Source organism: Staurois parvus, unplaced genomic scaffold (genome assembly GCF_062004578.1).
Source record: "Staurois parvus isolate SC_StPar_1 unplaced genomic scaffold, SC_StPar_1.0 ptg001627l, whole genome shotgun sequence".
Taxonomy (NCBI): Eukaryota; Metazoa; Chordata; class Amphibia; order Anura; family Ranidae; genus Staurois; species Staurois parvus.
In genome coordinates, this window is record NW_028319423.1 from 49,193 (window position 1) to 62,851 (window position 13,659).

The window sequence follows — 13,659 nt, forward strand, 5'->3', positions numbered from 1 at the left end:
CCACTGGCTCCACCCCCCTCTGTCATTCCCTCCACTGGCTCCACCCCCCTCTGTCATTCCCTCCACTGGCTTCCGATAGCCCAACGCATAAAATTCAAACTACTAACACTGACATACAAAGCCATTCATAACACTGCCCCAAACTACCTCACCGACCTAATATCCATCTACCACCCTACCCGTAATCTTTGCTCCTCACAAGGCCTCCTACTCTCTGGCTCCCTGGCCTCCTCCTCCCACGCCCGACTCCAGGACTTCTCTAGGTCTTCCCCCATCCTCTGGAACTCACTACCCCAATCCATCAGACTGTCATCTACCCTCCTCACCTTTAGGTGCACCCTGAAAACCCATCTCTTCAGGGAGGCCTACCCCGCCCACACCTAACAGCCGATCTTCTCCACTCCTCCTACCACTCCATCCCCCACAGCTATTTCCTTCTGTACCACTATCCCCTCCCTCCTAGATTGTAAGCTCCAAGGAGCAGGGCCCTCAAACCTCTCATGTATTGTTTTGTTACTGTATTGTCTCATGTACTGTCCCCCACTATAATATACAGCGCTGAGCAAACTTTTTGGCGCTATATAAATACTGTATAATAATAATAATCAAAGATAATAATATTAATAATAATGTAAAGGTGAGCTATGATATGGCCGCACAGTGGCTTAGTGGTTAGCATTTTTGCCTTGCAGCACTGAGATCCTGTCTTCAGATTCCAGTCTGGACACTATCTGCATGGAGTTTGTATGTTCTTCCTGTCCTTGCATAGGTTACCCACACTCCAGAGGCATGCTGGTAGGTAAACTGATCCTAGTATGTGTGTGAATAGATGTATGTGAGATAGAGACTTTAGATTGTAAGCTCTTGGAGGGCAGGGCCTGATGTGAATGTACAATATATATATAAAAAGCTACATAAATTCTTGATGCTATATAAATATCGGCAATAATAACGAAAAAACTGTGCATACTTTCCATGTAAGATTCGATGAGAAAAATTGGTGAATCGTTCAGGGGCGGACTGACCATTTCGGCACTCGGGCATTGCCCGAGGGCCCGGGGTCAGTAGGGGGCCCCATGAGATGCCCCTGGTACCTTTAATTGGCTTTTTCATAGGCTTTTTTTGGCTGTGGGTGAGGACACAGGGACCCCATGATCCCCTATTGCCCGGGGGCCCCATGATTTGTCAGTCCGCCCCTGAAATCGGTTAAAGTTGTGTGACCCAGGGGTGGAAACATTGGTGAGGTTTATTCGGAAGCAGTTATTAAACCGATCACTAGGGGTCAGACTTGCACCAGTTATAGGCCATTTATAAGCTCCCAGCGCCCAGTTCTCAGAAGTATCATTTTCCTGACATCCAGTTATCTGCATATAATAATTGGCTGCTTTTGTTCGTCTATCTCTTCCTCTCTACAAAGTGACAGGCTGGCTGAGAGGTGATTTATGACCCCGGGTGAGATTTGTTGCTGCTACTTATCGCTGATAAATGACTTCTTGCCTCCGGCCTAACTATGCGTCCTTTTCCATTCTTCGTATTGATGTGATAGAAAATACCAGGAGGCATATGGGCTGTTCTGAGATATGGAGGCCCAGGGGTAGGAGTGCTTTAACTTCAAATGATTAGATCCCAAAGTAAAATTGTTAAGCGGCATTTAAACTCAGTTTTCAAAAATGAAGAGCTTTGTTTACATTGTAAACAAAGCCATTGCCTGATAAAAAGCCTTCCTAGAAGGATGACACAAAAGACTTAACTATATTTTTTTGTTTGTTTTTCCTTTTTACATGCTGCCGAGATAAAAAAAAATAAAAAATCTGCATTCTAGAAGAGGGCTCACGGGGACAGCGGGGACACAACCAATGATAAACACCTGGATGGGAGATCTGGGTTTGATGTCTTTTCATCTCTGGTGAGGTTATTGTGGTCATAAGTAAACAACATTTTGAAGATGTGGTTCCTTTTGCATTGTGTTGGGTGTCATTGGACAGGGGGTCCATTTCCAGTGAGAGAGGTTACAGAAGAGACAGCGGTGTCATGAAGGCAATCAGGGAACACTGGGGTCACCGAGTAATGCCCTGGGGTCACTGCATAACAAAGTATGTACTGGGGTCACCAAATAACAAGGATGTTCTGGGGCACTGGAGTAACAGGGGTCACTGGAGGCTCAGAAGTCACAGGGGTCACTGGAGGCTCAGGAGTCACAGAGGTTACTGGAGGCTCAGAAGTCACAGGGGTTACTGGAGGCTCAGGAGTCACAGGGGATGCTGGAGACACAGGATTTCAAAAGGTCACTTGAGACACAGGGGTCACATGGGTCACTGGAGATACAGGATTTATAAAGGTCACTTGAGACACAGGGGTCACACGGCTCACTGGAGACACAGGAGTTACATGGATCACTGGAGACACAGGAGTCACATGGGTCACTGGAGACACAGGGGTCATATAGGTCACTGGAGACACAGGATTTATAAAGGTCACTTGAGACACAGGGGTCACATGGGTCACTGGAGACACAGGATTTATAAAGGTCACTTGAGACACAGGGGTCACACGGCTCACTGGAGACACAGGAGTCACATGGGTCACTGAAGACACAGGAGTCACACGGGTCACTGGAGACACAGGAGTCACATGGGCCACTGGAGACACAGGGGTCCTGAGGGTTACTGGAGACACAGGAGTCACATGCATCATGTCAGTATCAGGGGCGGACTGACAACTCATGGGGCCCCCAGGCAATAGGGGATCATGGGGCCCCTGTGTCCTTGCCCAAACTCTAAAAAGCCTATGAAAAAGGTACCAAGGGCATCTCATGGGGCCCCCTACTGACCCCGGGCCCTCGGGCAGTGCCCGAGTTTCCAAATGGTCAGTCCACCCCTGGTCAGTATTGAGGGTAACTGGAGACACATATGTCACAGGAATCGCTGAAGGCACATCAGTCTTGAAGGTCATTGGAGACACAGGGTTCCAGTCTTATGGGACATCAAGTGATGAAATGCGTAGGGCAGGGCTGGAGGAGACATCACCATGCACGGTGGGGTTTAGTCTTGCAGTTTGAGTTTATTCAGTCTATAGGGTGGTTGGATAGGGAAATCTTGCACTTTATGAAAGCACTACTGTATGTTAAATATTTACATGTTGATTTTGCACTGGGTTGCACTGTGCACATTCTTACTTGGGGGGCATATGAAAGAGCGGGTGGGTTGGATTTAATGCATTATTCAGAGGTTTATAGGGGAATGTTTACATAATTGATTTTCTTGCACTTTGTATGAGTTGATGTTATATGTCAGGAATGGGCTCAGCACAGGTGGTGCTGGGGCTCACCTGCCTTGTGGGCTGCAGTACCAGCGCTGGCCAGCGGGTGCTCTCAGCAGCCAGAATCTCACTCCTGCAATCAAGCCATCACCTGAGGCTGATTGCAGGAGGTGTATTTAAGCAATGGCCAGGCGTGCAGTCAGTGCCTTGGTGTTTGTTCCCATGAGCCCCTGTAGCTGCATCCTGCCTGATCGTGACTCTGCTAGAACTCTGCCTGCACCGACCCCGGCTATTCCTGACCACTCTCCTGCCTGCTCCTTTGTACCTTGTCTGCCCGACAGTTACCGACCCGGCCTGCCTGACTACCTTTGTGTTCCCGCACATACTGGGATCTGTTGGAGGTTTGGTTCTTGCACTGTGTGTTTGGGTGTACTGTGTAGCTTTTAATTAATTATATTGTTTTACACCATACTTGAAGCCTGCATTTCCCTGTGTCAGTCCACACATCTCTGGTCATCCCTGGAGCCCTGACATTATATATGGTATTGAACTTGCACTTTTTTTTGCACATTGCACTTTTATAAGATCGGTGTACACATAAGAGATAGTTGAGTGTGGGGGGGATAGGTAGTGCTGTGCCATATTCATTATTCCAGTTTTGATGGTTATACCATAGGGAATAGCAGCTGATGTAAGGGTTTAGACTTGTTTTGGACACACCTGACCATTTGTGGCACAGTCCCCTATAATATACAATGAAGTCACTTAGATTGCTGGAGGCACAGGGGTCTTGAGGGTTACCGGAGACACAGGAGTCACATGGGTCATTGGAGTCTTGAGGGTCAATGGAGACGCACAAGTCACAGAGATTGCTGGGACACATGAGTCTCCAAGGTAATTGGAGACACAGGAATCACAAGGGTTGCATGAGGCACAAGACTCACAAAGGTAGAAACACAGGGGTCACTGTAGACACAGGAGTCACTGTAGACACAGGAGTCTGAAGGGTCACTGGAGACACAGGAGTCACAGGGTTGTTGGAGACACATCAGCCTTGATAGTACCTGGAGACACAGGAGACTCTAGGGTCACTGGAGACACAAGAGACTCTAGGGTCACTGGAGACACAAGAGACTCTAGGGTCACTGGAGACACAAGAGCCTCTAGGGTCACTGGAGACACAAGAGACTCTAGGGACCCTGGAGACACAGGAGTCACAGGGTTGTTGGAGACACATGAGCCTTGAGAATATCTGGAGACACAGGAGTCTCAAGGGTCACTGTAGACACAGGAGTCACAGGCTTGTTGGAGACACATCAGCCTTGATAGTACTTGGAGACACAGGAGACTCTAGGGTCACTGGAGACACAGGAGTCACAGGGTTGTTGGAGACACATCAGCCTTGAGAGTACCTGGAGACACAGGAGTCTCAAGGGTCACTGTAGACACAGAAGTCTCTAGGGTCACTGTAGACACAGAAGTCTCTAGGGTCACTGGAGACACAGGAGTCACAGGGTTGTTGGAGACACACAAGCCTTGAGAGTACCTGGAGACACAGGAGTCATAGGGGTCACTGGAGACCCACAAGTCTCAGAATCATTTGGAACACCAGCATTGCTTCACACAAAAAGAGCAGCAGGGGGATCAGTTTAGCGACACGTAGCTCAAGTCATGTGTTACCCTGCAATCTGAAGTCATGCCGATATCAGACATGGTCATAACGCTGGCAGTCCAGATGAAACCCTAAAGCACCAACAGCTGCGGTGTAGAGAGAAGACCCAGCATTGGATTGGGGAGGAGGTGAACGTGACTTTATTTTCCGAGTTGACAGAGGCCCAAGGCCCAGCTTCAGAATGTGCACTCTTGGAAGCAAACACTTCATCCCCTCCTGACACTTTTGCCACTGATTCTTTTTTTAAACCTGAACTACTCCTGAGGTCTTCCATGTGGTCAGATGATGCCATGGGCTTGCTTCCAGTGGCCAGTGTCTCCTGAATGCGGCAGAAAATGGTGCCACATAATGACTTGAGAACCACTCTCTGCCTCATTGTGTCACAAGCAGTGGGTTGGATAATGCTGGATGTCATTCAACATGGAAGAGGACCGGCATTGGATCACAGAGCAGAGTCTGAAAGATAGAGTGAGTATTGCAGTGTAAGCTGTTTTTTTTTGTCAAGGACTATTTTATTTTGCCTTTTTTTCAAACTTGAAGTTGTGCTTTAAAGTCCATGGTGATGCATCCAATGGTGTCTCCGTCTTCTGTCAGTGAAGGTACGATGTCAGTTAAGGTGGTATGCTTAGGTGGTACCCTTGAGGATGACCACTTCAGCAGTCACACGGCACACATCCCTGCAATAAAGCGCTGCGTAAACTGTTGGCGCCATATAAATCCTATATAATAATAATAATATTACACCATTGCGCCCAGTGCATCCGCCCCTCCTGCCCACCCCTTGTTCCAGCCCTGCTACCATGGATAAGTGATAGGAAAAAAACATTTTGGTGTTAGATATACTTCAAAAAATTTCTGTGAGCAAAATGAAAATGTTCAACCACGTCAGTACTGGGCACTTTAACCGCTTTCCAGCCCAGGCAAATTTTACAGGCACCCTCCAGGAACAGGAGACCCGCGCCGTAGCCATCTTTTGGCTATAGCGTGGTATTCAAGGGTCAGGGTCCGGTCCATGGCAGAAGTTTTGGAAGATCTGGCATTTCTGCCAGTACTCTGCATGGCCGCAGAAGCACACATCAGCCTCAGTTTGGTGCCAGACGGCCTTTATAAGGAGGCTCATCACTTCCTCAAGTTGCTGGATGATCTCTAGCTCCCCGTGCCCTGGTCCCTGTGATTTTGACCTGTGATTTCCTGTTACTGACTCGGCTTGCTCCTGGACCTGTCTACTCTGCTTTACCCCTGATCTGACCTCGGCTTGGCTTACGGATACTCTCTCTCTCTCGCTCCTCTGTGTATGACCTCGGCTATCCCATCTGACTACGTCTGCTCTGATTCCCACCTGGTACCTGACCTTGGCTTGAACCGACTACCCAGTAAACATCTAATCCTGGAAGTTCTTGCATACTACACACAGGCACCTCCTGTCTGCAGTCCTATCTCCGTGCTCCAGCTGTGCTTCTGAGTGGGCCACCAACCAGCACTCCTACAGGCGACCTGTGCAACTTTGGGCCTGGCTCCCGCTGTCCCACTCTCAGGGGAGTCCGGAACTTAGCCGCAAGGGAAGCCCTCTCTCCATTGGTCTCCATCACCAGGTATGTGATATCAAGTGCTTAAAGTATAACTAAAGTCAAAACTTTTCCATTTTGATTTTGAATAGGGGGTAGAGGGACTAGAACCCCTGTCAGGTTTTTTACTGCTGGTTGTGCCCCAACTAGGGAGATTCATCCTTCCCATTTGTCCTGTTTATTATTATCATCAAAAGGGAAAGAAAGTCCCAAATGTTGTCACCAGAACAGGAATTGAGGGGAAATCTTCCAATGGGGACACTAGTTCTGGTGACACCTTGGGATCCCCTCACTTTCTATTTTGGCTATGGGACAGGAAATGAAGGGAAACCTCCCCAATGGGGGCAGAAGTTCTAACCCTCCCTTACTCTATCCAAAATGAGAAAAAAAATTGCCTTTGGTTTAATGTTCCACCCTCTGCCACAAGCTTTTATCCTCCTGGGGTTAGTGGCACATCTGGCTGTAATTTAGTTCAGCGTGTTTACAATGATCCAGCCCATGCTGATTGCGTTATCTCAGTTTGACGCCCCGTTTTAGAAGGCTCTGAAAAGAAACAATAAAATCGCAGTCATTTGCCTTAAGTGTTGCGGTAGTCCCAAAAGGCTGAGATGACGTCATTGTGTTCCGTCTCCGTGGAGCTGTCTCCATACGCCAGGCCAATGTGCGCAAACAGCTTCATTCATCAGAGGGAAATTCTTTCAGAGTCCAAAGAATGGAGCTTCAATCAGGCAGCAGACTATTAGCCTGTGTTAAAGTGCTGCGGCAGAGATACAATGCATAATTATGCTGAGTGCTGCTTTTGAGCATTTAGGTGGCTTTGTATGAGAGCCGGGGATTTGTATACTTGAATCAATACGCATCAGTCCGGCCAGTTCAGGGATCCCGGCGGGATAATGTACAACACGTTCTGTTTTCACAGCTGAGGTCATAATGGAAATGTGCAATCTTTTTTAAGTTTTCTTTACAATATACATGAAATGAGCCTCAATTCTGTTACCTGGTCACGACTAAAAGTACCGGGGTGGCAAATGTTGACCTTAGACACTGCACCAAAGGAGCTTACACTCTATACTGCGAAGCTCTACAAAGATCGATCGGCTATTCACATCAGTCTGTAACCAGAGGTACTTTCGTGCCTTGAAAAAGTCTTCTTCTCCCTTGAAATGTTCCACATTTTGTCATGTAACAACCAAAAACGTCTATGTATTTATTGGGATTTGAAGTGGCACATAATTGTGAAGTGGAAGGAAAATGAGAAATGGTTTCCAACATTTTTTTACAAATAAATCTGTGAAAAGTATTCGGCCCCCCCGAAGTCAATATTTTGTAGGACCCCCTTTCGCTGCAATTCCAGCTGCAAGTCTTTTTGGGGATGTCTCTTTGCACATCTAGAGAGGGACATTTCTGCCCGTTCTTCTTTGCAGAATCGCTCAAGCTGTCACATGGATGGAGAGCATCTGGAAACAGCAATATTCAGGTCTTTTCACAGATTCTCCATTAGATTTAGGTCTGGACTGTGACTGGGCCATTCTAACACATGAATATGCTTTGATCTAAACTATCCCATTGTAGCTCTGGCTGGATGTTTCGGGTCGTTGTCTTGCTGGAAGGGGAACCTCCACCCCAGTCTCAAGTCATTTGCAGACTCTAACAGGTTTTCTTCTAAGATTGCCTGTATTTGGCTCCATCCATTTTCCCATCAACTCTGACCAGCTTTCTTGTCCCTGCTGAAGAGCGTCCCCACAACATGATGCTGCCACCACCAGGGGTGGACTGACCATTTGGAAACTCGGGCACTGCCCGAGGAACCAGGGTCAGTAAGGGGCCCCATGAGATGCCCCTGGTACCTTTTTCATAGGCTTTTTTTGAGTTTGGGCAAGGACACAAGGGCCCCATGATCCCCTATTGCCCGGGGGCCCCATGAGTTGTCAGTCTGCCCCTGGCCACCACTATGCTACATTGTAACATGACAACATGCAGTGGCGTATTTAGGTTTTGTGCTGCCCTAGGCAACACAAAAATTGGTGCCCCCTTCCCCCCGCAGAAAGAGCCTGACATTGACCAAGAACACCCCTGCCCTCCACCCGAGCCTTCCACTACCACTGCCCCCCATACATCAGCCACCATCCCCCATGGCGAGAGAGAGAGAGACACACATCTCCAGACATCCCCAGGAAGGAGAGCAGGGCTGTGCATACACCGTCATGAAACCCGCAGCCTCTCTCAGAAGCCACCAGGTCCCCATGCCGCATGTGTCCCTTCTTCCAAGGGGCAATGCTTCCCCCCCTGAAAAATGCAGCCCTAGGCAAATGCCTTGTTTGCCTTGTGGTAAATACACCCCTGACAACATGGGGATCATTTCAAGGAGGAGGGAGACTTTTTCAGGGCACTGTACACTCTAATGTCCCATCACAGTCACACACTATTATTATACATTTATATATCTCCGACATATACCGCAGTGCTGTACAGAGATCACTGATCCAGTCACATCAGTCTCTGTACCAGAGGAGCTTACACTCTAATGTCCCACATCAGTCACACACTATTATTATACATATATATAGCTCTGACATATACCACAGCGCTGTACAGAGAACACTGATCCAGTCACATCAGTCTCTGTACCAGAGGAGCTTACACTCTAATGTCCCCTCCAAAATCACATGCTAGTTTTAGACAGGTACTGTATATAGCTCTGACATATAGCGAAGTGCATGAATTGTCTTTCTGAGTCCCCTCTTGTTATATTTCCTATTGATCCTTCTAGAAGATCCAATATTTGCAGTCCATGCATTCAGATAAGTGAGGACTGAACACTGCAGTAGAATGGTACTTTTATAATTTAATTACCCTTTACGATCAGAATATGTTTTGATCATGCTAGAAAAAAAAATTAATTGAGGTCGCAAAGGCGTTTCTGCGACTTGTTCCAAGTGATCGTTAGACTTGGAAATTGTCAAAATGAAAAATGCTCAATACAGACACCAACACATCATTCAGATCCCCCATCCGCCGTTCTATCCATCAGGCATTGACTATCTGTCTGGGGACACTGACTCCCTTCTTCTATCACAGATGCTTGCCTTCTTCTCCAGAATATTTTCCCTGCCTACACATTTCCAGTTTCAGCCATGACAATGACCTGAAGGAAGTTTTTGATGTGACTTTCATGTTGTTACTTTGTGTTTCCATGTACTGTAGTGTATGGCAGCCCATGGTTCACAGATTTTTAGTTTCCCACTCTAGTGGCTTTCTGTGTGTAAAGCCAAGTACACACGATCAGAAAATCGTACAAAAAATTCCGCTTTTGAAGGGATCGTACGATAATCTCATTGTCAGTACACAGCTTTCATCCAAAATTATTTGAAGGGACAAGCATGAAAATATTTCATGTACAATACCAGATAGTATGATTTTCATTTATTCAGCACAGTTTTCTTCCGAAAATACAATACAAAATACATTACATCACTTAAGAATTTGTATTCTGTTATACAATAATTTTCATAACTTTAGTAACCTCCTCACTTTCGATATGAGACTAGCATGTAAAAAAAACGGACCATCATTCGTCTGAAATTCTCATCGTGTGTGCGGGGCTTTAAGCTGCTCAGGCAATTCAGGATGCTGTGATAAAGTCAATTCCAGGATAAGCCACCAAAAGCTTGCATTGCATTTGGTAAATCATGATGAACTTTAGCTGACAGAGACAGGAGGAGATAGGGGTGTCCATTTATATATGCAGTTATAGATATACTATATGTGCAGTATATATACACTGTATATATATACTGTGTGTATATATATATATATATATATATATATATATATATATATCTCAATTTCTTTCCTAAAATGTGAGTCTACATTTTTTGAGGTTTACCCAGGGAATCTAAATTAATTTGCACGTACTAAGCAAATCCACCTCCTAGCCTTTTTTGTTAGATTAAAAAATATTGTGAGTGCCGTACAGTGCAACATTACTACTCTGAGCCCAGGCTGGTGTGATGATGTATCCTCAGGGGCTGTGTTCATGGCCCCCTGGGCTCAACAATGATGATATATATATATATGGGGTCTTCAAAAACTTTCTGCACTTTTTTCCACTCTATTCTAACTCTGAAAGTGTGGAAACATTTATGAAACCCTAAATATATATATATATATATATATATATATATATATATATATATCATTATTATATTGCCAAAAGTATTGGTTGGCCGGCCTTTCCACGCACATGACCTTTAATGGCATCCCAGTCTTAGTCCGTAGGGTTCAATATTGAGTTGGCCAGCCCTTTGCAGCTATAACAGTTTCAACTCTTCTGGATAGACTTCACAGAAGAGTTGAAGCTGTTATAGCTGCAAAGAGCGGGCCAACTTAATATTGAACCCTATGGACTAAGACTGGGATGCCATTAAAGTTCATGTGTGTGGAAAGGCCGGCAGCATAATACTTTTGGCATTATGTGTTTCTTCAATCCATTTCTAAAGCATGAACTATGACACTACATGAAGAGTTGAAGCCAGGGGCGGACTGACCATTTGGAAACTTGGGCACTGCCCAAGGGCCCGGGGTCAGTAGAGGGCCCCATGAGATGCCCCTGGTACCTTTTTCATAGGCTTTTTTGAGTTTGGGCAAGGACACAGGGGCCCCATGATCCCCTATTGCCTGGGGGCCCCATGAGTTGTCAGTCCGCCCCTGGTTGAAGCTGTTATAGCTGCAAAGAGCGGGCCAACTTAATATTGAACCCTACGGACTAAGACTGTGATGCCATTAAAGTTCATGTGTGTGGAAAGGCAGGCGGCATAATACTTTTGGCATTATGTGTTTCTTCAATCCATTTCTAAAGCATGAACTATGACACTACATGAGCTGCAAACAATGGCCGTTGTGGATACTACGTTGTGTCAGTCCCCCCCCCGCTTTACCTCTGCTTTCCAAATTCAGGCACTCCTACTTGCAGGCTGCCTTTTAATTTCAGATGGTGTTTGGGAAATTCTGAGAGTTTAAGCAGGAGGGTTTACATATGGATGGCAAACTTTACCAATGTTATAGTGAAAATATATGGACTACATGGAATCCTTTCTCCAGACTTAGTCCACAAAACTAAAATGGTGAGTGCTTTTCTTTGTGTCTCCATCCTCTGCCATACAGACAGCATTCATCTGATCTTTTATTACTGTTTCATTACATTACAGTAAGAGCTAAGATGAGAACAATGTCCTTGACGCCAAATGTGCTCCATAACATCAGGGAAAGACATTTCATGTTCCTCTTTGACTTATATCCAAATCAATGTCCATTCAATAATCCTGAGAGCAAGACACCAATCCGTCTAATAAGCCTTCCCCACATTCTGTGTGAGCTGCCAAATACCAGCAAATATTACAACCTTTCACGATGCTATCATTTAGAATTCTATGACTGCAGCACATTTTTCATTTCTTTAGGTGAAGGGACCAGAGTGCCACATAGAAAGCACAACTTTCTGCTCCTTCTTAGACATTTTAGGATAATGGAGCCCAGAAGTGATGGTTGTGCAGGATGTGAGCTTCTCCCAACATACATGATTGGAGTCAAATATGGGAGACTGCTAAATTCTGAAGTATCAGCGGTGGAGACCAACTCTAAGGTTTTGACAACATGGTGTCTAGTCACAACTAGAATTGTTCACTGTGTTTCAGACTACTCCACCTCTTGGGATTTCAGGGGTGCAGCCAAGTTGGAACTTTTTTCACATGTGGTGGACCTGTCCTGCAGTACACACATTCTTGAAAGATGTTTTCCAAAAGATTTCAGAACTAGAAGACTGTCTGGTCCCTTTTTTAAACCTAACAGTGGCCAAACAGACAATTGCCAAAGCCTGGAAACATCAACCCTCTCCCTGGAAGAGACCAAATCTAGGATCAATTGAGTTCTTTTGCATAATAAAACAGAAGCTAAACTGACATGAAAAAATGGAAAAATTTCAATTCATTTGGCATATGTGGACGTTACAACTTTTACCTGTGAGTTTCAATCAAGATCTCCTGACTTCTTATACAGGAAAAGGGAAAAGGAAGGGAAGGGGAAGGGAAGGGGAAGAGAAGGGAAAGGGAAGGGGAAAGGAAAGGGAGGGGAAGGGGAAGGGAGAGTGAAGAGAAGGGGAAGGGGAAGGGAAAGGCAAAGGGAAGGGGAAGGGAAGGGAAAGGGAAAGGGAAAGGAAAGGGGAAGGGGAAGGGAAGGGGAAGGGAAGAGGAGGGAAGAGAAAGGGGAAGAGGAGGGAAGAGAAAGAGGAAGGGGAAGAGGAGGGAAGAGAAAGGGGAAGGGGAAGAGGAGGGAAGAGAAAGGGAAAGGGAGGGAAAGGGAAGGGAAAGGGAAAGGGAGGGAAGGGAAAGGGAGGTGAAGGGGAAGGGAAAGGGAGGGGAAGGGAAGGGAAAGGGAAAGAGAAGGGGAAGGGAAGAGGAAGGGAAGAGGAAGGGAAGAGAAAGGGGAAGATGAGGGAAGAGAAAGGGGAAGGGGAAGAGGAGGGAAGAGAAAGGGAAAGGGAAGGGAAAGGGAAAGGGAAAGGGAGGGGAACGGAAGGGAAAGGGAGGTGAAGGGATAGGGAGGGGAAGGGAGGGGAGGGGAAAGGGAAGGGGAAATGGGAAGGGAGGGGAAAGGGAAGGGGAATTGGAAAAAGGAGGGGAAGGGAAGGGAAAGGGAAAGGGAAGGGAAAGGGAAGAGGAGGGAAGAGAAAGGGAAGGAAATGGAAGGGAAAGGGAGGGGAAAGGGAAGGGGAAAGGGGGAGAGGAAGGGAAAGGGAAAGGGAAAGGGGAGGGGAAGGGGAAGGGAAAGGAAAGGCCTGATGTTGCTCCTCTATTGGCCCCACATTTTTCACTAACTCCTATAACAAACCTCTTTCTTTTCTTCGCTACTCATCTCTTGCTTTCTCCTACTGTACTTTTCTCCCCACTTTTGTTCTCTTGTTAAAATTCTCATATCCTCAGCCTACCATATTTGTAAACTGACTTAGTACTAGCTCTGAATAAGTTGATGATCATATTACTTACACAAATCCCTCTCCCCTTCTTTTCTTTCCCTACCATCCCTTCCATTCCTTTCTTCCCCTCTCCCCTTCTTTACTTTTCCCTACCATCCCTTCCATTCCTTTCTTCCCTTCTTCCCTTCTTTTCT